The following is a 26,798-nucleotide window of genomic DNA, read 5'->3' on the forward strand; positions in this document are numbered from 1 at the left end:
GTCTTCATCAGTCAGCTATACCCTTCTGAGATTCAAACCTGGGCTGATTGCATATTCCATTTATATCCCGCCCTTCTCTGAAGACTCAGGGCAGCTTACAAGCTTAGCAGTAGCCTTCATTCTATGTATATGCCTGCTTATTAGGGCTTTCACACACACCCCAGCGGCATTATTACAAAATCAGCTTATTGCCCCCAACAATCTGGGTCCTCATTTTACCTACCTCAGGAGGATGGAAGGCTGAGTCAACCTTGAGCCTGGTGGGATGCGAACCTGCACTAATTGCAGGCAGCTGGTGTTACTTAAGGAGGCATTAGCCCACTGCTCCACCAAGGCTCATATATATATATATAATTTATGCATAAAAAACTACTTTTAAAAGGTAAAATAATACTACAGAAAGAAGCAAAAACTGAAGTATATTGTTTTAGCAGTTTAGCAGTATACTTATACTTATCTATTGTAAATATTACTCCAATATATATATATGTGTGTGTGTGTGTGTGTGTGTGTGTGTGTTAATTTCTAATTCATTTATATAACTATCATTCCTTTTTAACCTAATATATTTCATATAAATTAGTTACATATTTCATTTTACTTTCCCTGAAACTCTCACTCAATTGATTGAAGACCAGCCACCTATGAGCAGATAGCTTATAGATATAGATGTCAACACTGCTAACTTTGGATATTCTTGCTTTGACAACAAATGAAAATGCAGCCGTTTTCTCTATGCTTTCAGAATTAGTTGGTGCTGGGAGGGGGGATTGGGATGAGAGTTTAGTTAGTCATAATAATAATAACTCTGCTGTGGGAATCCACGGACAAACTGGGTCCTGAGCTGATAACGTTTTGGTGGGCTGGAGAGCTGGGGAGAAAGCCCATGCTTCAAGATAATTGGGGAATGTGCTTTATGACTGTTTATTGGGGGGTGGGAATTGTACTTTGTTGATTTGTGTCCAGGGGAGGGGAATTTAGTTTTTGGGTTCAACTATGTAGTGCCAATACTTTGTTTTCCGAATAAAAGATTCTTTAAAATAAACAATGCCTCGAAGTTGTTTTGAAGGGTTTCATCTGTCGGAACCATGACAATAGAACAAGGGGAAAAGACAACATGGTTCAGATTTAACTGTCTCATATAATAACTTTAGCCGAATTAACTGATGCCAACATGTGCATCTGTTTTAAAGTTGAGGAAATTGCTTATTTGTATAAATGCATGTGTTCACAACATCTCTTTTTCATTCCTCTAATGCACTTTTCTTCCTAAATCATAGAAAAAGACTTTTATTATTTTAAAAGTAATTTAATTATTAATGAGATTCATAGCTAAATTCTGCTGAATGCAAAAACCCCACAAAAGTATTCTGCCAGTTCAATTTAAATTATTTTTAATAACATAAATTATTAAATTATTTTTTCTGGAGACATTTTTACTCAGAGTGACAGGAATGGATACTGTAGAAAAGTCTTCTTCACACTCTGCAACTCAATTGTGTATGCTTAGGAAGGCAGCCAATCCATATTAGATGTAGTGGTATACCCTGTCCATATACATTCATTCCTCCTTATCCACATTAATCTTACCTGTTCAGACACAACCATCACAAGTAGGCTACTTATAACACTTGCTCACATAGACAAAATATAGGGTTCCCTCCTCCCCCCCCCAAAGAAAAAGCATTTTGCCAACAGCTCCTTCAGGTTTTGGCAAACCCAGATTGGACCTTTTCCCACAAGCAATCTGAAGACTGAAGGTCTTCTATGGTGAGATTTAAAGCTTTACATCTTTGCTATTCAGATATCAAGGATTTAACGAAATAGTGCTGAAAGCAGGATCAAACTCAGATAATGGAAAGATGTGTTATTGTATTTTTCTTCCTCTAAATTGCTTTTGGCAAAGAAAAGAAAAGAAAAATATAACAGAAAAACAGAATTGGAAGGGACCTAGGAGGTCTTGTAGTCCAACCCCTTGCTCAGGCAGGAAACCTGGCCTAAACCATTTCAGACAAAAGGTTGTTCAATCACTTCGTAAAATTTAGATTGGTTGGTTGGTTTTGCTAAAACCAGCAAGCTGAAAGCTCCCAACATCATTTTCTTACATTTCATATTCTCCAAACAAATCAAGTTTATTCAGTTTCAGACATTTTACATGACTCTTGTCAAATGAATAGGTGCTTTCAGCTGCTCATGTGCAGCTTCAAGTGGCATGAGCTTTTGGTATAATTTCAGCTGAGGAGCTGTATTTTTAACTTTGTTAAAAATCTTCATTTAGTATAGGTGAACCAGACACCTCAATATCTACTGCATCTGTCCCAACATTGTTAGTGGTGTATTTGAGGATATGAAGGGAACCTTGGGTATGGAGATTTTAATTTCTTATGTAAAAATGTGAATTGAGAAAATTAAGAACAAATTCCAGAACAAAAAACAGGCGCTGGCTCTTTATTTCCATCATGGTGGATTTTTCCTCCATTGTTTCTGAGCTAAATCCCAATGGATTGAATCTGCTTGCAATTGCTTGATATTCGAAAGAACTATCATATTTGACAAGTAACATTTCATGTGGTAACAGAAATTAGGAGATATAGGAATATAGCCAGCCGTACCAACAGGCTGAAAAATAGCTTTTATCCGTGGGCTGTTAGGCTTTTAAATGGGACATAATCTCTGTGAACTTATGCAGAATTGACTTGGGAGGCCGGTGTGTGGTGTAGTTGGTTCACACGGTGTGGTAGGATGGAGGGTTTGTTGTCACTGTGTGTTGGGGGGGAGAGAGCACGGGGGGAGGCTCAGCTAATCTCAATGTACACATGTTGTACTTTGACAATAAAGGTTTATTGTTATTATTTATTATTATAAACATCATAACTTACCAATTTTTAGCTGAACTCCAGACTTTTTGGCCATTTTATTGCTAGACTGCATGTCTTTTCACTGCATGTCAGTGAAAGTTGGACCATAAGAAAGGCTGAGCGCCAAAGAATTGAGGCCTTTGAACTCTGGTGCTGGAGAAGACTCCTGCGAGTCCCTTGGACTGCAGGGCGATCAAACCGGTCAGTCCTAGAGGAGATCAATCCTGACTGCTCTTTAGAAGGCCAGATCTTGAAGCTAAAACTCAAATACTTTGGCCACCTAATGAGAAAGAAGGACTCACTGGAGAAGAGCCTAATGCTGGGAAAGATCGAGGGCAATAGAAGAAGGGGACGACAGAGAATGAGGTGGCTGGATGGAGTCACTGAAGCAGTAGGCGTGAGCTTAAATGGACTCCAGAAGATGGTGGAAGACAGGAAGGCCTGGAGGAACGTTGTCCATAGGGTCGCGATGAGTCGGACACGACTTCGCAGCTAACAACAACAACATGTCTTTTATAAAAAGAAAATACATTCTTCCAGGGTGGCTTCCAGGATTACATTTCACGGTCCTTAATTCAAACTGTTATATTTGGATGTAAGAGATATTGAATTTGAAATATGGCCGAGTTCATGGGATTCTAATTTGTGGGATTTTTCTCAAGTCTGCTGTAACTCATATATTCAGCTCATCTGAGGAAAACATCCTCTAACAACTGCTAGTTGGAAACAGGTTTCACAGAAGTAATGAGGAAAGTAAGAAAAGAGAAGAGACCGCAGGAGAAGCTCTGGTTCTGCTGGTGGAAATTTGGGAAGGAAAACAAAGAGAGCCCCGACTACATCCAATGAGTGTGTTCAGTTTGTAATGTCCACCTGTGGGGCTGGTGCCATCAGGAAATGGAATAAGGCAGCTGTTTGGGGTGGCAGATGCTGTGATAGTGAGGGGATAAATGTGAGCAAGGTGATGCATGTCACACATTTGACTTGTTCCCCTAAGCTATTCTTCTGACCTACTGTGGAGAACAATACCTTGACTCTAGGACTGCAAAAATAATTTTTTATCAGTCCAGATAGCTTTTGTGTATCGAATGGTGACTCACATTCACTTTATAATCTGAGTAATAAAGTCAATGTGAGTTTCCTTAAAAGTTGGTTTCTGGATTGGATTTAATTCAAGCCATTGTATCATTTTCTTCCTTTAGGTTTCTCTGTATTTATTTTTTTAGATACCTAAAAGGATCTCAAAAATGATAGAAGCTAAACATCTTATGGGTGAGCATTCCTAAGCAAATGGATTCCATTTGGATTAAAATGTCAAAGTTAATCACCAGATTCGTTTTAGACTATATATGCCTAAGAACTCAATACATTCTCAAAAGTATTGAAGATATCATAATTACAGAATATTTACAAAGAAAATAAGTATATGTTTAAGAGCAGAAAATAAAAAAGGTATAATTTTAAAAAGTTGTATGGCAGCTTTTTTAAAGTTATTCTACCAGTAATCTTAAAAGCTTAAAACTGAGAAGATATATAGAATAAAAATTCTGTCCTTACTCTTCCATCTCTCCCAGCTCTACTTCTCAGCCAGAGATGTCCATCAATAACAGCAATAAGGCTAAATAACAAAACAAACAACATGGTGTCATAACATAAGGCTTATCCTTTCCTTCTTGCATTGTGACATCATTTCCAAGTCTACTATGGTCTGTCTAAAAGGTATGGCAAAATAAACCACGGCTTACTATGGTGGGTGAACCCAGACTGTTCTACATAACTCAGAATTACAAACTGAATATCTTACATTATTCTCAATAATTGCATAACATCCTCAATATAATTATTGCTATTTATTCCTCATTATCATGGGGAATGTTATAGGTAAGTTTGTTTTAATGGTTATCATGATAATGTACAACTCTGTCCCTGGTAAAATTAAGTGATGCTATGACTGTCCAGTCCTGGTATTTGGAGGCAATGAGACTCTTGATGGGGAACAACAGGTTTCAGCTGAACCCTGCTAAGGCTGAATGGCTTTTTGTGCCCCTCTGTTTTTAAGACTCTACCATCATTGGTACTGGAATGGGCTGCACTGTCGCAAAGAGACCCTGTGCATAATTTGGGAGGGGTATGTGTGTCCTCCTGGATTCATGATTCTTACTCAACTGGTGGCAGCCATGGCTAAGAGAGCCTTTGCACAACTTTGTATTGCATGTTGTTGTGCCTGTTTCTAGATCATGAGGATCTACTTTTGGTCACTTATGCCTTAGTCACCTCCTTGTTAGACTACTACAATGTCTTTTACATGTCCCTGAAGAGAATCCAAAAGCTTCAGCTGGTGCAAAATGCAGAAGAAAGAGCAGTTATTGTGTTTCTGGTAGAACATACATTACACTTCTGCTTCATGAGATACATTGGTTACCAGTTTTTTTTTTCCTGGGTCCAGTTCAAGATGCTGGTGTTGACCTTTAAAGGCCTTTATGGCTTTTATGAGTCTGGGTTATTTGAGAAACCACTGATTTCTCTGATTTCATCTTCCTGTCTTTCCAAGTTCAGCAGGGAAGGCATGTTACTGGTTCTGTTGCCTAGGAAGCTAAATTTGGTGGGTTTAGATGGCAGGCCTTTTCTTTTGTGGTGTCTGTACTGTGGAATCTTATCCTCTTTGAGATAAGGTTGACCTTGCCACTGTTGAACCTCTGAAGGTTGTACCAGCATGCCTAGGGACCCCAAGAGATGGATGAATTAATGAGGTAGCTCCACTATTTTTAACATCTCTTTGTCTGTTATAGAATCATAGAACCATGTTTTAGTTTTCTTTTTATACTTTTTAAGATATTTATTAACTTATCTCTGTTTTATTCCAGCCAGAGTTGCTGTTTGTGAGATGAGCATCTATATAAATTGATTTAATAATAGAAAATAAGATGTTACCTTGGCCATTTCTTTTTGATGTTCGACATAATGTGCTTGTACCCATACACACTTGTATGCATAATTACATACAGAATTTGGTAGTTATTTATATTCTACACCACTCAATTCCAGACAGTGCTAACTTCAAGGGAAAATATTGATCATTTCCACCATACAGTGACATGTGCAAACAAGCAATAAATTGCTCTATGTATTTACTCTTCCTGGTACTGTTATATGTTTTATGAACTTTTTATTTATTTACTTGCATGCTTACTTAGTTATTGACATCTTAAGGGGTTTGTGGGCAACAGACACATATTTACAAAAAAGAGGAAATAAATGGTCATACAAGTCAAAACAAAAGACAATTGGAAACAGGCAGGGCTTGAGAATAAATCTGTAGACAAAATGCATAAAATTTGATTAAGTTTTACAATGGAAATCTTAACACAGAGACTTTTTTTCTGAGTTTGACTTCTTTTTGTAACATAGCTTTATGTTTAATCAACTTCTCACCACATGCCTGAGAAATTCAATTCCTTTTTCAGTGGGGAAAACAGTGATTTTCATTAAATTTACATTGCTATGTGCAGAGTACAGACAACGTCTTACTTGGGTTTCTGAACTGACAAGGATAGATTGATGGAAGAACTATGGTAAAGCTGAGCATAGCCCTGCAGGATGTTACATCTTCATATTTCCTGTATTTTAAAGATGTGATGGCTCACATACTGCTATCTAAAACTGCATTGCCAAAAGCTCTTCCATGCCCAAAGATAGCTGAGCTTTTGATTAGCAACTCATTTTTATCATTCAGCAAGAGAGCATGAAATGGCTGCCTTTGATGATAATAAAAAATAGCACAGATACTTATAGGATGTGAGACCATGTCTATTGCTTACATGGATGGAATCATTTTACATTCTGTTATATTATGGAGGGAATAGAATCAAACTGCAATTTATTTCCAGTGGCCTAGTTGTTGTTTGAGCTTAATCATATTGCTTTACAGTTTTAAAATAATTTAGATCATTGTTACTTCTCTGTGAGTTTAGAAGGACCCATTCCTAACCACAGAGATGCCAAAATGGCAAAATGTTCCTCATCACAAAGTTCTATCCTTCTGTACTTCCATATGTAAAATGCAAGATTTGCATCACAGTGTGGTGTTGTATGTTTTATCATTTGTCTATTTTGGCTCAGGAATTCTGGGAGTTGAAGTCCACGAGTCATAAAAGAGCTAAGGTTGCCTACCCCTGGTCTAGGTAATGCTATAACAACCCCCCCAAAAAAAAGAGTGTTTAAAGGCTTCATGTCTGTCATGAGTTATTCTGCCTAAAACAAGGATAGGCAAGGTATACTGATGTTTTTGAATCTCCACATCATAAGACAACATGCCAAGTCAACGTATGGACACTTCAGCCAAAGCATTTGAAAAGATCCCAGGTTGCTTTGCCAATTTAAATTAAAACTGAGCTGTGTGGGCATTTTGAAATTTTGAACAGAGAACTTTTCCAAAATTTTCTCCAAAGCAGGCTCTCTTTTGGCATCAGAGGAGTGGCACAACTGAAAAAAAAATCAATGGGACAAGTTCTCCATTAATAATTTCCCCTAGAATTTGAGAGGGAATAAAAAAAACAAGAAGAGAAGCTGCAGATGCTGAAGAAATTACCATGCTGGATCAGCAAAGATATTCACATAAACCACCTTGACCACCTCAAAATTCAGTTAGTGAATTTCTCTGGTGTTAGGTTGTGTTTTTTCATATACATTCTTTTTTCATAAAATCGACTGAGCAGTGGTATATAAAGAAGGCACAGGATAATTGCTGTGAAAATGTTGGAGTAATATACAACAATTTGATTCAATTCAGATAATTGAATTGATTTTTTTTCCAGATGGGGGCATTGTCCTTTATCCAAATGTTGACTACTAGTGATTGCCTGGACAAGTCATTGCAGTTTCCTTGGAAAAGTCTTACAGGAGTGGTTTGTCCTTGCATCCTCTCTAGGATTGGCCCAAGGTCACCTAGGTGCTTTCATGCCTACAGTGGGACTAAAATTCATGGTCTCTATGCTTCTAGACTTTGGCCTTATCCATTATCCAAAATGGCTTCCTAAAATGTCAGACTGGATTGCTTCTAACTTATAAATTGGACTGGAAAAATACACATTGTGTAAATCTGTTCAGTGGCATCTAGTAAAGTATAAAAATTACATTCATATTTCTGGTTTGATGTGGAAAGTCAATTCAGTTTGGGAAGCCAATCAAATCAGCTTTGAATTGAATCTTTTGAAGTTTTGCAATGGTCTAGTAGAATGTTTAGTGACAGATATGAGTTTTCCTTTCTTTTTCCTGTCCACCCACCCCAGGTTCTATGTTATCTATCTATATATTTGCTACAAATAATGTTGCAATGAGAAGGAATATATTGACTTTCAGTTCATGACTAAGGGAAGAAAACTTTATATTACAAATCAGGATGTAATTATTCCATTCTTCAAGAGATGCTTAAACAAGAAATGCAAGGGGGACTTTATGGGATTGTCTTGATGAAGAAACAAATAATGATTTATTTTTTTCTCTCCCATTCTCTTCATGTACCCTTTCTCCACACACACACTTTTGAAAGAATGTTTCAAGGAAATGTAACTCCGAATTACCACAACTTCAGTGGAGCCTAAGACAAATAGAATAGAGTAGAATAGAGTAGAATAGAACAGAACAGAACAGAACAGAACAGAACAGAACAGAACAGAACAGAACAGAATAGAATAGAATAGAATAGAATAGAATAGAATAGAATAGAATAGAATAGAATAGAATAGAATGGAGCTGGAAGGGACCTTGGAGGTCTTCTAGTCCAGCCCGCTGCTCCAGCAGGAGAACCTATACCATTTCAGAGAAGTGACTCTTGTCAGAGAAGGAAATATTAAAAGGGCAGAAAAATATATTTTCTCAAAGGATTTTAAAGAGGCAGAAAAGCATGCCCAGTATTTCTTAATAGCCCCAGGTCTCCCTCCCCCAAGTGGAAACTAGCTCTGTAGAAATGCAGGTGATAATCTTGTCAGAAAGACTGGGGTCAGGAAACTGTGATTGCTCCCTAGAATCAACACCAAAAATATAAGAGTCATCAGCCACAGCCCCAGGGAAGCAGTATATGACCTTTGGGACATAATAGGATTAACCCACCACCATCAGAATACCAGAAAGTCACACTCAGACTCAGGTGAAAGTTCATGCCATAGGAACAACTCCAAACAAAAGGCTCCAGAGGGTATAAAAACCCACTTCCTACATGTGCTTTCACTCTTTTCTTCCAAAGCCATCTTTCTGTCTGGCTCTCCTCTTCAATAAACTGCAACCTTCTTTCTAAAGCAGTTGCCACGTTGTTTATTCCCGGCTTGGACTGAACCATGATGAAGTCTTTTCCTTCAACACTGTCTAGTCTGTTCTTAAAAACCTCCAGTGATGGAGCACCCACGATTTCCGAAGACAAGCTGTTCCACTGGTTAATTGTCCTCACTGTTAGGAAGTTTCTCCTTAATTCCAGGTTACTTCTCTCTTTGGTCAGTTTCCAACCATTGTTTCTTGTCTTTCTCTCTGGTGCTTTGGAGAATAGTTTGACACCCTCTTCTTTGTGGCAGCCCCTCAAATACTGAAATACTGCTATCATGTCACCCGTTTCTTTTTTTCTTTAGACTAGCCAAACCCAAGTCCTGCAGCTGTTCTTCATAGGTTTTAGTCTCTAGGCCTTTGATCACTTTAGTTGCTCCTCTCTGAACTTAAATTTCCAGTCTCAACATCTTGTTTGTAGTATGGTGACCAAAATTGGTTGCAGTATTGCAGGTGTGGTCTTACTAGGGTTTTATAAAGTGGTGCTAATATTTCATGTGATCTTCATTCTATGCCTCTGTTTATACAACCCAGGATTGTATTAGCTTTTTTGGCTGCTGCTGCACATTTTTGGCTCATAGTCAAGTGATCGTCCACTAGGACTCTGATGTCCCTCTCACAGTTACTGTTTTTGAGCCAGGTCCCACCTAATCTGTACTTGTACCTTTGATTTTTCCTGCCTAAATATAAAACTTTGCTTTTCTCCACATTAAAACTCACTTTGTTGGATAGAGCCAATTGTTCAAGTTTGTCAAGATCTTTTTGAATCCTGACCTTGTCTTCTGGGGTGTTGGCTATTCCTGCCAGTTTAGTATCATCTGCAAATTTGATGAGTTCCCTTTCTATTCCCTCATCTAGGTCATTTATGAAGATATTAAAGAGTACTGGGCCTAAGATGGAGCCTTGTAGTACCCCACTCCTTACTTCTCTTCATGTGGATGTAGTATCATTGAGGACTACTTGCTGAGTAAGGTTTGTCAGGCAGCTACAGATCCATCTGGTGGTGATGTTGTCTATCCCATCTTTTTCTAGCTTACTAAGCAGCAGGTTTTTGTCTACTTTGTATATTAATAGCCTATCCTATGTTACATCTTCAGGCTGATAAAATGCCAATTCTGTGCCCTCAATAACAGCTACTGGTGTTTAAAATCTGGCATACTGTTTTATGATCTTTTAACTGATGTAATACAGTGCTGGCTTGAGCTGGATTTTTTGACATTCATCTGAAACATCAAATGAAATGCATAATGGGAGCATAATATTATTGCTATAAGCTCTTCTTATAGGATTGTGCCTCTTTCCAAGGTACCCTATCTTCCTAGTACTATTTTTTCTTTTCTATAATTTTCCCTACCCAAAATGATAAAAATAATGCAATATAAAGTCATTTTTTGTGTCCATGATATGGGGCCAGATTTCCAGAAGGGAATGGGTGCTTTGCAGAATGGTAAGAGGCAAATTCAGTCCAGATACTATCTGTGAGAGAAAGAGGGTGAAGACAGCTCCTCCCTAAATAGTTCCCAGAGTATATGCTTGATGTAGGTAGTTGGCTTGTTCACTTTGGCAAGATTTTGTCAATAGGCATGGAAGAATAAAGAAACCTGTTTGGTAGAATCACCACATGTCTTTCTTGGTTTAGAGGACAAGACAGCGAGCATGCTGATTTGTACTGTGATATGCCCCACCCCTGGTTTTAATGCTGACATTTCTAGGGTTTGGCATTTGGAGAATATGCTTTAATGTTTTCTCCAGAACTTGTCATAATGTGGAAAGGGCCCAATCTGCATTTTATTAAAGCAACTTCATCTTCTCCTGCAGTAGGATTGCTGACCTTTGGAACTGCTGCCTAGTCCTAGAAAAGATGCACTTGCTTTAAAGAGTTGCTGATAGAGAGAATCTCTGCTCCAGAAGCTCTAAGTCTTCTTTTGAGAGCTGTATCAAAAGTGCTGGACAGCCCTTAATACATTTACATTTATAGGCATATAGCTGTGAAATCTTTTTTTTAAAGAGACAATAGGATGTACTAATGATTTTCACGTATAGCAATGTACTTCCTTCCATCTATCCTTAGCAGAGACAAATATGAATTTTAGGGAAATGTAATATTAGTATTATGTTTTCTGTTGGTTTTATTCTCCCTGCTAGGCAAACATCTGCCTACCTCATTTTTTGCCTGTTGAAACTGACATTTTAATTGAAACAAGTTGACCATTAAATAAAACAAGAAATGGTAATTTGATAACCATCTGGAATAGCCTTGTAAACAAGAGCTGATTCATGATATCATATGCATTTATGATTGAGCTGTAGCCAAAATGGCAATTATTGCAAAGCATTACATGAAATATAATACTCATTTCAGCCTTGCAGTATTTGCTCCAAAGTCTAAATGAGCCCTGTCTTCTCTGCCTTCTCATTTTCTAATATTATTTTATCACCCTGTTATTCTCAGTGACATCGAGGCAGCCCATGTAGACAGAAAACACAAAAATGAAACTTGATGAAACAATTGCTAATGCCTTCTCTTGGGCAAAATAAATAAAAGCAACAACAACAAAAAAAAATCAAAAGAACAAGTACAGGGTAGGAGACAACTGGGAAAAAAAAAAACAAACCCTGACCAAAATGGGTCTCAGAACAGGAATTGCCAATGGGATGAATAGGGATATTGCCTACAGGATGAGTTGATATTCCTTTAAAAACCCTTTCTATGGATTAGAATAAACAGAGCGGCATAATTCACACTTCATAGACTCCTGTGGAGAAGGAAGTACAATATTTCTTCAGAATCTATTATTTCTGGATAGTCTGAGGTAGCGCTTGGCTCATATAAATATAACATACCTTTAATTTACAGATTCATGAGGAGATGTGACAAAGCTTGAAAACTTGATCACCACTGGTTGTATCTCCTTATTGGCAGTGGGCTCTGGCAGCCATACTCTCCCCCCTCTCCTCCAAGCCCACCTAACAACAGATGGTTCTTATCTTCTATCCCCCCACTGGTACCCAGTCAGGACCAACCATCAAGAACACTAAATCACCTTCTACCCTTTTTCTATTGTCCTAATCTATAAAATGAATGTGGAAGTAAACACAGTACCATGAATCCCTCTCACTGGCTCCAGATACTGTAACCCAGTTTTCTCCTTCTCCTACCCTTTCATACAGGAGCCACTCATCCCAAGCAGGCCAAGTTGATTGACCATATGTAGTTGCAAAGTAAGACATAACTTAGCAGCTGCATCCAAGATGATGACATCACAGGAGACCATCCCAATCTTCAATTAATGTCCAGGGGCCCAAAAAATTGTATTTTAGAATATAAAGGGAATGCCCACTATGTAAGTACTGTAAATGTACTGTAAAGAAATTATTACATTCTTTATATATACTGTATATTCTTTAATTCCTTTACAGTACATTTATTGTACTTACATAGTGGGCATCCCCTTTATATTTTAAAATACAGTGTTTGGGGGGCCTGGACATTAATTGAAGATTGGAATGGTCTCTGTGATGTCATCGCCTTGGATGCAGCTGTTAGGTTACGTCTTATTATCATATAGATTCTTTCTTTCTTTCTTTCTTTCTTTCTTCTTTCTTTCTTTCTTTCTTTCTTTCTTTCTTTCTTTCTTTCTTTCTTCTCTTTCTTTCTTTCTTTCTTTCTTTCTTTCTTTCTTTCTTTCTTTCTTTCTTTCTTTCTTTCTTTCTTTCTTTCTTTCTTTCTTTCTTTCTTTCTTTCTTTCTTTCTTTCTTTCTTTCTTGGCCTGCCTCAATCTGTGCAGAAAGCAGAACTCATGCAATGGCTCCATTTCAAAAGGAACTTTTATTGGGAGATGTTGAAAGCAGGAATAGTAGGCAGGATCTGTGAAAACAAGTAATCAAAAGTGGTTGTAGTAACCCCACCCCAACTGACCATCCAGATGTTCAAACAGGCTAATCAGCAGGTGTGAAAACACCATGGGAACAGAATGATAAGATGCTGCTTCCAAGGCTGTTAGGTGTCTGTGCTGGTTTTTCCACAGCTGGAGATAAGGCAGATAGCCAGAGGTACATTCTATTCTCACCCCATTAGAGAAACAACAAAGGGGATAGAGCAAGAGGCAAAGCAAAGGAAATACACATCAGCATCCCAAGCTTCCCCCCCCTGGAGAATGGCAGAACCCAAAAAGAATAAGGAAAGAGTAAGAGCCCCCCCCACTCCCATTCCCCTAGATTCTAGGGCCTAGAAGGACAGGGTTCTGACATTAGCTAAATTCTGTTACTCTGTAAAATTGGTAGACGTTGGCTACCCATTGTAGAACTCACCATTGTATATTACCACTGTAATATACTATTATGTCTTGTTCTATTCTCTTTCATTTTAACACTTTAATTTTTAATTCTGATATGTGACCATAGTAAAATATTGATTGATTTGTTGATTGATAGATTTGATTTCTCCCAGGTGCTTCCATAGTGAAATAAGTTTCTCTTTTCTCCATTTTTAAGCATAAGGCTGCAGATGTGATGGAGGAGATCAGAGATTTTAGCCTTTAGATGAACAGGTTTCCTAGATTAAAGTAGTGATAAAGAAGCTAATTTGGTTCAAGGACTATATTCCCATAGATGCACTTATCCATCTGGCCAGATAATTTTATAGAAAGGCTTTAGAGATGGAAAGTATTTTTGGATCCCCCTGAAATTCATATTCTGAACCAGGTCTCTATGATCAGAAATGTCAGAGAGGAACTGGTCGATGTCTGCCTTTTACTATAAACAGAGTCCTTTCCTATGGTATGGGGAGATCAATCCCCATTTTTTTCTACACAGAAAATGCATCCTATTTTTGCCATTCGACAGATGTAAAAGATTTATGTTCTAGGTATGGTTTAAAAATATCTTTCTAATCACTAATGAGAAATGAGAGAATTTTCCCTTTTAGGCACTTGGAAAGTAAACTATTTTGAAGGCTTAGTGGTTTGTTTTCTTTTTATATACGGTATATTTGATCAGTAGCTGATCAAAGATAAGAAGCTCAGACGCTTCATCACCTCATCCTTCAAAAATGAAGCTTTTATGAGCACTGAGCTAGGAAAAGCTAATTTTTTCAGTCAGTCTGGGGAAATGAGGGAGGAGTTGGCCAGGCTGGATGGATAACCTCCACAGGTCATATTTAGCCCATGGAACAGCTGTTCCTCATATCCATCTAGAATACTTTGTATAATTTGTTACTGAAAGTTTAGTGCACCATAAGTTGGCACATGAAAAATGTAGTTGTTTTACTAAAATAATTTTTTTTAGAAAAAGTTTGGTTTCCAAGCAAGTTGTATTGGACTTTTTCTTTGGCTCCATTACAAGCCCCCTCCCCTTTCTTTGTTCCTTTTCTGTGTTTTAAAGAACAGTAATGAAATCTTTCTTTCTTTCTTTCTTTCTTTCTTTCTTTCTTTCTTTCTTTCTTTCTTTCTTTCTTTCTTTCTTTCTTTCTTTCTTTCTTTCTTTCTTTCTTTCTTGAAATAATTTCCACTGTGGTTTTTAAAAGATGAAATAAATCAAACTTACATAATTGAATGAGAAAAATCCTAGAGGATTTTAGAATTTTCTAAGGAGGATTTCTGTACAAATTCTCAGAATGTTTTCATGAATTTTAGACACCTTACATTCTAAGTTATACTGTTATCTGTGCTAATTTAAGTTCAAGTTTATCTTCCTTTGCTATACTTCTGCTCCTACTTGCCCAGATACTGGGATCAGGAATTCTCCCTTCCCATTCCAGATTCTCAAATTCTTTTTTTTATACAAGTTTTATTGATTTTTTAATATTTACATATACATGTATTTGTGAAGCAATACGGTGGTTGGGGAGTTAAAATAACAAATAGCAAGTTGTAAATAGCTCAGGTTACATCAACAGGGATTCCCTCTCTGATCCCCTTAGTTATCACATAGTCAAAATAGTCAAGTTAATACACTTCTAGTTGTAACCTAGTCAATTAACAAAATTTTCAATATATTTTCACTAATACATATCAATATCCTGTTTTTAAATGTTATCTAATTGCAATAAAATATTCTAGAATAGCCTATAATATACAAAAGAAAGCTTAATTTTTGGGTAACCCACAATTCCCTATTTCAATAAAGAATAATTCTCTTGTCTACAAAACTTAGATTGTTCGTTACAAAACATTCTTATGTTTTACCATTAAAATCTAGTTTTCATCTTAACAAATCACCAATTATTAGAAAGATATTTTTTGTCTTAACCGTTCAACAATTATTAAAATACTGTCTTTTGTATATAAAATTCTAGATTCTATAATATAGTTCAAAAGTAACAACTAATATATTCTATAAGTCATCTTAACCGTACATCAATTGTTAAAATGCTATCTTTTGATGTATCATTCCAAATTCTATAATATAGTTCAGAATTATATTCTAAAAGCTTACTTTTGTTTTCCCTTACAGATCTAAAACCTAAATGTAAAATCAGTTATATTTTTAGAGATTCCCCTTAATCCACTGAAAGTTATTTTTATACTCTATCTTTAGGAATCCCAAAAAAGAAACAAGTTCAGTTTTTTAAATCTAACTCTTGCCTTCCTTTTGTGCCAATCAGGCTTCCCTTTTGGCATCTTTAAATTCTCAAATGTATCTCCCTTTCTTCCTATACCCCTTATTTGAATCCAGGGAGAGTATACAAATGTCAGTTTGGCAAAGAAAGTGTCCCCTTTGTAACCATTGAAGTTTTGCTTTAATAATTCAGTTTTTGATTATTGATGTAATATAGTTGTCATTAGATCAGTCACATCTTTTTCTTCTTGTAATTCCATCTGGATTAGGTAGAAAGTAGTAGCTGGTGTTATGGTTGTCATTTGATTAATTGAATTCTCAATATAGTATATTTGAAGGCATTTAGTGTCTTCACTTTTAATATTGCTTTCTTCAGGTGCTATTGCTTTTTGAGTTGTAAGTTTTGTAGTTGACATTGAAATTTGGACATTAAGGTTCTCTGTAGGTTGCATTTGTTGTTCTTTGAAATCTCCTATTTTAGTGTTAGTTTCCACTTCTATTTGCTCTTGGATTATCATTTACTCATTTAAGGTCAGAATTTGATTTGGTGGCTTTAATTTGCTCTGTCATTGCCAAAATCGTGTCCAGTATCAGTTTATAATCAAGTGGTGGGATATATTCATCAATTTTGTTGTTGTTTGCAGCTAAATCTTCCATGGAGGCTATTTTAATAATAGTCAAAGATTATCCACCTCCAAAAGAGTTGTTTTCAGGTATCCCCACACTTATCTTTAAAAGTAATGTCAAGGACAGCTCTGTTATTCAGTCAGCTCTCACAACAGGAGAAAAATTTACTTGCTGTAAGAAGTTTCACCACAAGATGTCATCAATAGCATATAGAATGCAATGTGAAAATTTTCTTTTTTTCCAAATTAATATAAAACTTTTGTAGCATTAGTCTAATTTGTTTTCCTTAATTCACAGCTTAGAGAGGAAATAGGGTAGTAGATCCCCACCAAAAATAGGAGTTTTTTAGTAAATACAGATAAAATTACTTAATTTCTTTGCTGAATTACTTGATTTTCTTCAAGGCTTTAAGATTTGTTCCCAGAGTAAATATTCACCATTTTTTCAAAAAGTGGGGAAAGAAATTTTCAGGAAAGTCCCACAGGAAAATAGTTAAGGGAGTAAGAAAGGTAAAGTCTCACCCAGGTCCTCCAGATTGCTTCTTAGAGCTAGGTAGTGCTTTTGGCTTTTGGCAGGGAGCGGCTTAATGATCGGCCATCTTTATGGCCGGTCTCTTCTTCTTTGGGCCAAAGGAGCTGTCCCAGATTCAAGCGGAAGGCTGCTGCCCTTCCGTGATCACAGGGAAGGCCTCCTCTTTGTAGTCGCCCCTCCAGGGCAATTTTCAACCCTTTTCAGGGTCCTCCAAAAAAGAAAGAATGGACGGCAGGAAGCAGACTGTTCCTACACATCCAGAAGCGCTGCACATGGAAACCAGAAGCCCAGGTTCTCAAATTTTCAATGTATTGGCATGGCTTAGAATGATTCATCTTAGCCATTAGATGGGAATCTAACAAGTGCCCAAACTGGAGAAGAACAAAGGAAAAAGAGATTGATCCACTCTAATGGTCTAGAAACCATTTGGTATAAATATACATGGCATTCAGTATTATAATACATATAGAATAGATTCAACAAAGTTATTACTATTAGATGGTAAATGGAGATGATACTATTTATTCTCAATAGAGTTGACACATTGCTATGCCATAGTATGATTGGTTTTATTTTGATTTAGCACGTTGTATGGATGTTATTGTATAAATCAGTATTATGTATAAATGTAATAATAACTTTACTGACTCCACCTCTTGACTTTGATATTGATTTGAAAACAACTCATATGAAGTTCTCCCCCAAAGCAACATATGGAAGCAGTCACCTGCATCACAATCAGTACTTCCTCAGTTTGAACTCTTTGGCCAGGTTTTCATTGAATACTCACTGGTGCAACTGTTGTTGTTGTTGTTGTTAGTTGCGAAGTCGTGTCCGACCCATCGCGACCCTATGGATAATGTTCCTCCAGGCCTTCCTGTCCTCTACCACTGGTGCAACTACCAAGGGATGAATGCTGTGTTTAAAGATTTAGAAGGCAAAAAGTTGCTTGTAGTGAAATGGCAGAAGAAAGGGAAGGAACAAGTGGAGTTTTCTCCCAAGTACAGGGTTCTTCCGTTTGAAGTGATAAGAACTTTATTTCATATGCTTTCATTTCTTAAACATCAGCATTATCAGCATATTATGATGTGTTTATTCCAAATTCATCTAATTTCAAGAGATCAGATGGACTTTATTTATCTGTGGTAGAATTTCTGGCATGTATACAAGAGTAAGGAAAGAACTTTTCTCAAAACAACAAAAGTGGTTAACGTATGATTGTGTGTGTATCATATTCCCTATGTTATTCCTGAATAAATAGAAATCAGAATAAATAACAGAATTACAGAGTTGGAAGGGACATTGGAAATGTTCTAGTCCAACCACTGCTCAAGCAGAAGACCTATATCATTTTTGACAAATGGTTGTCCAGTCCTTTCTTAAAAGCCTCCAGTGTTAGAGCATCCACAACATCTGAAGGCAAGTTGCTCCACTGGTTGATTGTTCTTACTGTCAGGAAGCTTCTCCTTAATTCTAGCTTGCTTCTCTCTGTGTTCAGTTTCCATCCATTGTGTCTTGTCTTGCCTTCTGGTGCTTTTAAAAATAAGTTGACCTCTCTTCTTTGTGGCAGCACTGCAAATATTGGAACACTGCGTTCTTCGTACGTTTTAGCCTTCAAAGCCACCCCACCCCCAAAAAATCATCTTTATGACTTTTTTCTGCACTCTTTCCAGAGTCTCAACATCCTTTTTATATTGTGGTGACCAAAATTGGATGTAGTATTTTAAGACATTATAAAGCAATAGTATCGCTTCTCGTGATCTTTATTCTATCCCTCTGTTAATACAGTCTAGGATTCTGTTGGCTTTTTTGGCAGCTGTAGCACATTGCTGGCTCATATTTAAGTGATTGTCCACTAAGACTCCGAGATCTCTCTCACAGTTACTGCTGTTGAGGCAGGTTTCATCTACTCTGTACCTATACATTTGTTTTTGTTTTATTTTCTTGCCTAAGTATAGAATTTTTTTCAACAATAAATTTAATTTTGTTAGGTAGAACCCAGTGTTCAAGTCTATCAGGATCCATCTAGATTTTGAGCCTATCTTCTGGGGCATTGGCTGTTCCTGCTAGTTTGGTGTCATCAGCAAATTTGATGAGTTTTCTTTCTATTCTCTCATATAAATCCTTGAATGGTACTCAATGGTACTCAATGGTACACTCAAGCTGGCTTTAAATCACTTATTTGGTCTACTTTCAATATTATTCATACCTTGCAGATAAATATTTAAGGATTTTCACCCATTTCATGTTCATTATTTCCAACTTTTTGACTGTTGTTGCAGGGCAAAATGTTTCTAAATGCTTCTCTTCAAAGAGAAAGATTTCAATATATACAGTAACCCAAAGTGTTTTATGGTCTTTGTAGCCACAAAGGGCAGTTCTGTGTAATCTTGGGAGAAGATTCAGCTGCATTAAAGAGTTGCAGACAGATATTCCATCTGAATTTGTCTGGATGCCTTGAAGCATTTTTTTCTAAATGATTTCTGAAGTACTTCACGACTTATAACTACAGTACCTTCCTAATGAACCTCAATCTTTTCTCCCGTCAGTAATGTATTTCTGTTTTTCCAATAACTACCAGGTCACCAATTTTCCCCCAACTTATTTGTCTATAATAATGTACAGATTTCATACTTCAAAAGTTCCCACTGTGTGAATACAAATTGAGAGGAGAATAAAATAATTAAAGTCACCTAACCTCACAAAGCTTATATTCTTCATCATACGCACACTTTGTGTGCTCTGTCATGTTCCATTTAGCTCTTATTGCTTCTATAATTGCATTATTCCACATTCACTTTGTTTTCTGGAAGATCTTAAATTTAAAGTGCAGAGGACACTTCAGTAATGAGTTGGAATAAGTGCTTTGGACCTCAGGCAAGCACAATTCCTCTCAGTTATTCATTAAATAACTTCACACCAGCCTGAAAAAAGTATGCTGCTGATTTAACGAATCCACTCATTAAAGTTAATGTGACTCTTAAATCAGCAACATTTTTTTCCAGGTTGGTAGATAGATAAGAGAAATATATATCATATATGTGCATGCCAACCCATGCACAGAAATTAGAAAGGTGATGGCTTGCACTTTTGTATTTTTGATCTGTTCGGAAATAATACTGTAAAACAGGGGTGTCAAACTCAATTTCACTGAGGGCCGCATCAGCATTGCGGTTGCCCTCAGGGGGCCGGGTGGGTGTGGCCTGGGTGGGTGTGGCCTACTGGGTGGGCGTGGCTAGAGTGCGTGTGGCCTACTGGGTGGGCGTGGCCAGCTCTACATCGTTCGCATCAAGGGTGCCTATGGGTGTTGTGACTCAGGGCCAGCCTGTGGGTCCGACAGCCGGGTCCGATGTATCGGAGGACTCAGATGTGGGGGAGGAGGGAAACGAACCGGCTGATGATGATTTGGAGACTTTGCAGAGTCCTCAGCCGGGAACCTCTTCTCAGCTGTGTGAGCCCGAGAGTGCGGAGGATGATGACCCACAGCTGGCCCTGTTCAAGGACGCCCGACGCAGGAGGCAGACGAGCAGGGACAAACAAAGAAAGGCTATGGGACTCCTCGGGAGGAGGCACAGGGAGACCACGCCCTGAGCTCTCTATAAAAGAAGTGTTTGGGGAGGGGCTGGTTGCTGAAAGCAACTTTTCCGTTTGAGAAGTCAAGCTCTTGTATTCTTGTAACAGTGTAATTAAAACTTGGCAGAAGCCTTTTGGTCTTGGACGCTTTCCAGACTCTTCTTTTGATTAGGGGTGCGAGAAGAGGGCTGGTTCAGAACAATGGGGGCCTGGGCAGGAGTGGGACAGATCTGGGGGTCTCTGGCAGGAGGGTCTCTGGGCCAGGGCCAAGGCAGTGGGGGCCGTTCCCTCACTGTTTCCAGGATGGCTTCGCGGGCCGCATGAAACCACTTTGCGGGCCGGATCCGGCCCCCGGGCCTTGTGTTTGACATGTCTGCTGTAAAAGAATTCAGATGCAGAGGTGGATCAAAGAAGGGCTCAGACATCACGACTTCTCTGTGGTAGCAGTAAAGGATTTTGTTGGTTTGTTGGTTTTAACTCACTTCCTTCACTGCAAGGTTCTTTTGTCATTCTTTTTTAACTTCTTTTATTTATAGATAATTTTCATTTTATGAACCCTGCCTGAAAGAGAAGCAGAGGAGAAGATTGTGGAGATGAATATAAATGAAGTGGCCTACAGCCTTGTGTTAGATTCTTTGGGCAATAGATACTAACATTAATTCAAGAAAAGAATGAAGTCCATGTGTTCCGCTCTTTCAAATTCTTCAGGGAGAATTTTTGTACAGTTTCCATTCTACGCTCAGTGGATAAACGTGAATTGAAATGCAAATCTGTGGCCAGCTGGACAGTCCTTGTCTGGAAGATTCATACTTGTTGCCAATCAGAGCACCTCATAACTACCTGAAAACAATGCCCTGGTTGCACAAAGACAAGGAATAAAATGATGAAGTTTATTTTTCATATATAAATTTGTATGAAAAGTTTAATGCAACTTTTTAAAGAACATAAAAGCTCACATAGGGGGAGGGAAAGATGGAAGGGAGGGAGGGAGGGAGGGAGGGAGGGAGGGAGGAAGGAAGGAAGGAAGGAAGGAAGGAAGGAAGGAAGGAAGGAAGGAAGGATTTTTTTCTTTTTCTTTCTTTGCTTCCTTTACTTTATAATGCTCTGAAGTTTAGCATTTGTTTTCCCCATCAATTTCAAAGCACTTTCAGACATATTACATCATCATATGACATTTTTAATCTTTTTTCTTTGTAATTTTAATTTACTTTTAAATCTAAAAAGGGTCACTATAGATCTTCAGTGCTTAGCTTTTCAATTTGAAATCACTTGAACGTGAATCACTTAAATAGGAGCCAGCAGTGTGCTGCAGCTGCCAAAAAACAAAAAAAAAACAAAACAAAAAAAAACAATGCATTCCTAGACTGCATTAACAGGGATAGAATGAAGATCATGTGAAGTGTTAATACCAGTTTATAACACCTTGATAAAACCACACTTGGAACACTGCATAGAGCTTTGGTTGCCACAATGTAAAAAAGATGTTGAGACTCTAGAAAGAGGAAAGGGAAGAGCAACAAAAATGATCAGAGGACTGGAGGCTAAAATATATAAAGAACAGTTGTTGGAATTAGTATGTCATTTTAATGAAGAGAAGGACGAGGGGTGACACAATAGCAGTGTACCAATATCTTAGGGCAGGGCTTCTCAACCTTTTCACCCATTGTACCACTTTTAGGATATGGCAATATCCAAATACCACCAGTCGCCTAGCAAGGTGTCAAAAATTTGATGACTCCTCCCCCCAAAAAGGAAAATAGTGATGAAGTACAGGTAGTCCTCGACTTACAACAGTTTGCTTAGTGACTGTTCGAAGTTACAATGGCACTGAAAAAAGTGCCCCCCAAGCCACAGCCAAGCAAGACACCTGCCTGCCTGCCTGGCGGCGCTCTTCCTCCTGTCCAAGGTTTTCACTGTTGTGAGCATTTCTGTTGAGGATTGGCAGCGGGGGTGGGGTGGGGTGGGTGTTTGGTCTGCTGGGTGGTTGCAGCAGGTTTTGGTAACTTCACATGACCCTGGGACACTGTGACCATCATAAATATGAATCAATTGCCAAGCATCTGAATGTAAATCACAAGACCCTGGAGATGCTGCAACATTCCAGCTGATCGGTGCCTCTTCTGGGCTCAGAAGTGTCAGGATCAGCGCCAAGCTCCAGCTGGAGTCTGGCACTGATCCTGGAGCTTCCACTGAGTGCTGACAGCCCCAAAGAAGCACTGATCCTGGCGCTTTCGCTCAGCCCTGACAGCCCTGCAGCTCCAGCCATGTCATTCAGGTTTGTGCAGTGCTGCCACCTGTTCAGGTCATTCCCCTCCCCTGCTACCACTTTTCTAGGATGGTCGCATACCACCTGCCAGGTGCCAATGTACCACAGGTGGTACCCGTACCACTGGTTGAAAAGCCCTGTCTTAGGGGTTGCCACAAAGAAAGGGGAGTTAGTCTATTCTCCAAAGCACCTGAGGGAGAACAAGAAGCAACAGATGGAAGCTAGTCAAGGAGAGAAGCAACCTAGAACTAAGGAGAAATTTCCTGACAGTAAGAACAACCAACCAGTGGAATAGCTTGCCTTCGGAAGTTGTTGGTACTCCAACACTGGGGGCTTTTAAGAAAAGACTAAACCACTTGTCTGAAATGGTATAGGGCAGGGGTGTCAAACTGCCAGCCCGTGGGCTGGTTTCATCATACCAAAGCCGTGCCCACCCCATTGCCAGCAATGAACAAAGAGTCACAATATGTTGCAACACATCACGTGATGTGGCGAGTTTGACACCCGTGGTATAGGGCCTCCTGCTTGAATAGAGGGTTGGTTTAGAAAACCTTAAAAATCCCTTTCAACTCTGTTATTCTGTAAGTGATTTGCTCCCTGATAAACAGATCAACTCTGATCTATATTCCACCATATCAAAAGTTTTGCAGTCCGTTTTTAGGAAAAATCATTCCACATTTTCCTACTCATTCTATTCCAGTATAGTATAACCCAGATGTGATAAATATTACATATTTAGAATAAACCATAAATAAAAAACATAGTGGGCTGAAATTTCACTCAGACTGGGAATCATTTCTTGATGTTTGTAAAGGTGATGCAGAAGCTCTGACATGTTTTTTTTTTCCATATCCCAATATTAAGTCTGTGAAAATACTACTGACTGGAATAAATGTAGACTCTGCTTAGCCTTGTATATTTATTTTGGCTCGTCTCTTCACCTCAGATCCCTGGAACTCTTAAAATAATTCTAGTAAAGCAAGTGCTCTTTTTAAAAAACAAGTATCAGCTTAAGCAGAAGGCACACTAAACAGCTAATTGTATAACAGTTTGGAACCACTATCATGTGGAGTTGCTTCACCATAATTTTTTAGCATGCAAGTCTTTTGCTGTGGCTATCTAATGCCTTTTTCTCCAAATGACATCTTATCAGAGATAATCAGTCCTTCTGTTGACAACAGACTGCTGGGGGACTATATTGCTTCACCATTCTTCTTCCTAACAGCCAGGGCTTGTTCATCAGCCAGGTATTTTGTTTGCTTAGCTACTGTTTTGCCTATAAATTGCTTTTTCATATTAACATCCCCTGGGGTTCCACCTGCCCTTTTCCTCATTTGCTACATACATATGTAACAGATGGCACAGCTGACCTACCTTTATCTTTTCCTGGATCAATTCACATCATTTTGCTAACTGCATTTGCTTCAGCGTATTATCAGAGGTTTGCTTGGAAATCTTAAAGAAACTTTAATTGGAAGACCAAGTTTTACATGCACCAAGGTCACAGTTTCAGTCTTGTCTCAAAATCTGTGGGTAAGAATGAGGCTGACTAAGATTCCTAGAGAAAATAACAGAGGCAAATGCTTAACAAGATAGCGGGAACCAGAAGATTATAAGGAGTATAAAATGAAGGGCCTGATGCAGAATGTCATAGTCAATCTACTTGTTGGAACAAAATATTTCATTTCTTATTAGGCACCAATTATACTGACCATATACTCTTAGTCAATAAGACCAAGAATGGTGTATCTGGGAATGGCAATAACGATGTACTTAACTAAATTATGAAATTAGGATTTCTGTAGTCTTTGCATAGATTTAAAATATAAATAAATGGACTGACTTATTTCCAATAGTTGCATTGTATTTTGACCCAATATCAGGTGAAGTTCTTTAATGGAAGGGCTATAACGAACTATAACCACCTGATGATATTTCATTATCCATCAAATTGATGCTGTCACAATGTGGAAGGTGATATGATATCTATCACTCCCCTTCATTTTAAAACACTGTACTTTATCTTAATTGTCACCACTTGCTTTGACTTTGACTGTGACTCTCTCACAGTCCTAGGAAGAAGGCAAACCACTTTTGAAAAACTTTGTCAAGAAAACTGCAGGGACTTGTCCAGGCAGTCTCTAGGACTCAAAATACACACACATACACACACACACACACACACACACACACACACACACACACACACACACAAACACCACATCTCATAATCTAAGTCATACTCTATAGAGAAGTCATTCATTTACCATACTTCAAATTTCATATATTTGAATGTTTAGCAGGTGATTTTGTGGAGGAGTTAGGAAGTGTGAGCTTTTTATTTCTAACTCTAAAAGTAGAACAGATTTCAAGATGATTTGTAATGAATGTCAAGATTGCAGAAATCTGCCTATCATACCAGATAAACTTCAGCATGAAATGATTCCGTGGGAGTTTGTGGAGAGAAGGTCATGAGAAGAGTAGAGTTGGGCTCTGCTGGGAGAAAGTGGTATTCTATTCAATGATGAACATCTTCAACAAGAAATTGACCTGATTTAAATGTTATCTTTTCACTGATTTTTTTTTAAATCAAGCTTGTAATGTCACAGAAAAAAATATTATGGTTGAATGCAATGGTGGGATTCAGCCACTTCGCACCACTTCGGCAGAACCAGTAGCTAATTTTTTGTTGCCCAGGCCCAAAATGGACTTTCAGAAGCAGCAACCTCAGAAAGAACTGGTTGTTCACATATTTGAATCCCACCACTGGTTGAATGATATATTCTTTTAAAGGTTTTTTTAAAAAAATCCTGCCTTATTATTCAAGAAGGTAAACATACTTTCTTTCTCCTATTTTCCCACAACAGTCCTGTAAGGTGGGTTGAGTTGAGAGAGACTGATTTGCCCAAGATCAACCAGGTGGCTTTCATGCTAGTAAGGCAGTACTAGAACTCGCAGTCTTTTGGTTTCTAGCCCAGGTGCTTTGACCACTAGACCAAAGTGGCTGTCTTAATCTTTCCTAATTCCTAATGCATAATTGGATGCCTTTAATTTATTATGAATTCTTGGACATCTCAATTTGGTGGTAAGAGGCTAAGGGGTAATTTTTACTTTTTTTTCTTAACAAGATTAGGGATTTGACAGGATTGGTATCACTGGACCATAAAGAAAGAATAGCTGATACCTTGAAATGTTGCCATTTGCTGAAGCCAAGTTTGCTTTGAGAATATAAATAAGCAGCTCAGAAAAAGTATCATGTTCCTGCTGCATCCTTTTGTTTTTCAAATCCTAATTAGCCAGAAGAGTTACAAAGGGTAGTTTACAGTAGTGATATTATGAAATACAGAACTAAAGATTTTATAGTATCTGCTAGGCATAAATGATTATTATTATTCTCTACTCAGGAACATTCAAATAGGTGTACAATGAAATCTGAAGTAGGATATTAAAACTTTTTTCCAGGGGTTAGCAAGGTTTAAATGGTAAAATTTACAATTTTTGAATTCTTTTATCATGATGCTGTATCTGGAACTTTATTGTTCATACTAGCATTGGCAATTAATCTTTGTATAATTCATTTCACAACTATTATTATCAGTAATTCATGTCCAGGGTCACCATAATATAATTCTTGTAAAAAATGTTTATGGTTTTGCACAGTATGTGACAGTAACCATCTTATCTTCCCAACTATTATGGCTTCTATTGTGTCACACTTCATTCTGCAGTGATGGGGGAAGTTTGAAGAGAGGTAACCCCAGTGTTCTCCAAGCAGACAATGGAGAATGCTTCTGCTTGTGTGTTTGTGTGTGTGTGTGTGTGTGTGTGTGTGTGTGTGTCTGGGTCTGTGTAAATGGCTTTCAAAGTGAATCATCAAAAATGACTGCAAATTTGTTGCCTTCCGATGAAAGAAGACTTTTGGTTTTTAGTAAAGAAGAGTACCTGAGTCTTCAAGTATTTGCAAGTAGTTCAGAACACTTTCTCTTCTGAGCCCAACAAATTTAAAACGAAGGAAATTTTAACCAATTTAATCAATAAACCGCCCAGACTTCCAGTGATTTAACTGCCATCAGCGT

This window comes from Vipera ursinii (genome assembly GCF_947247035.1).
Source record: "Vipera ursinii genome assembly, chromosome: 2".
Classification (NCBI taxonomy): Eukaryota; Metazoa; Chordata; class Lepidosauria; order Squamata; family Viperidae; genus Vipera; species Vipera ursinii.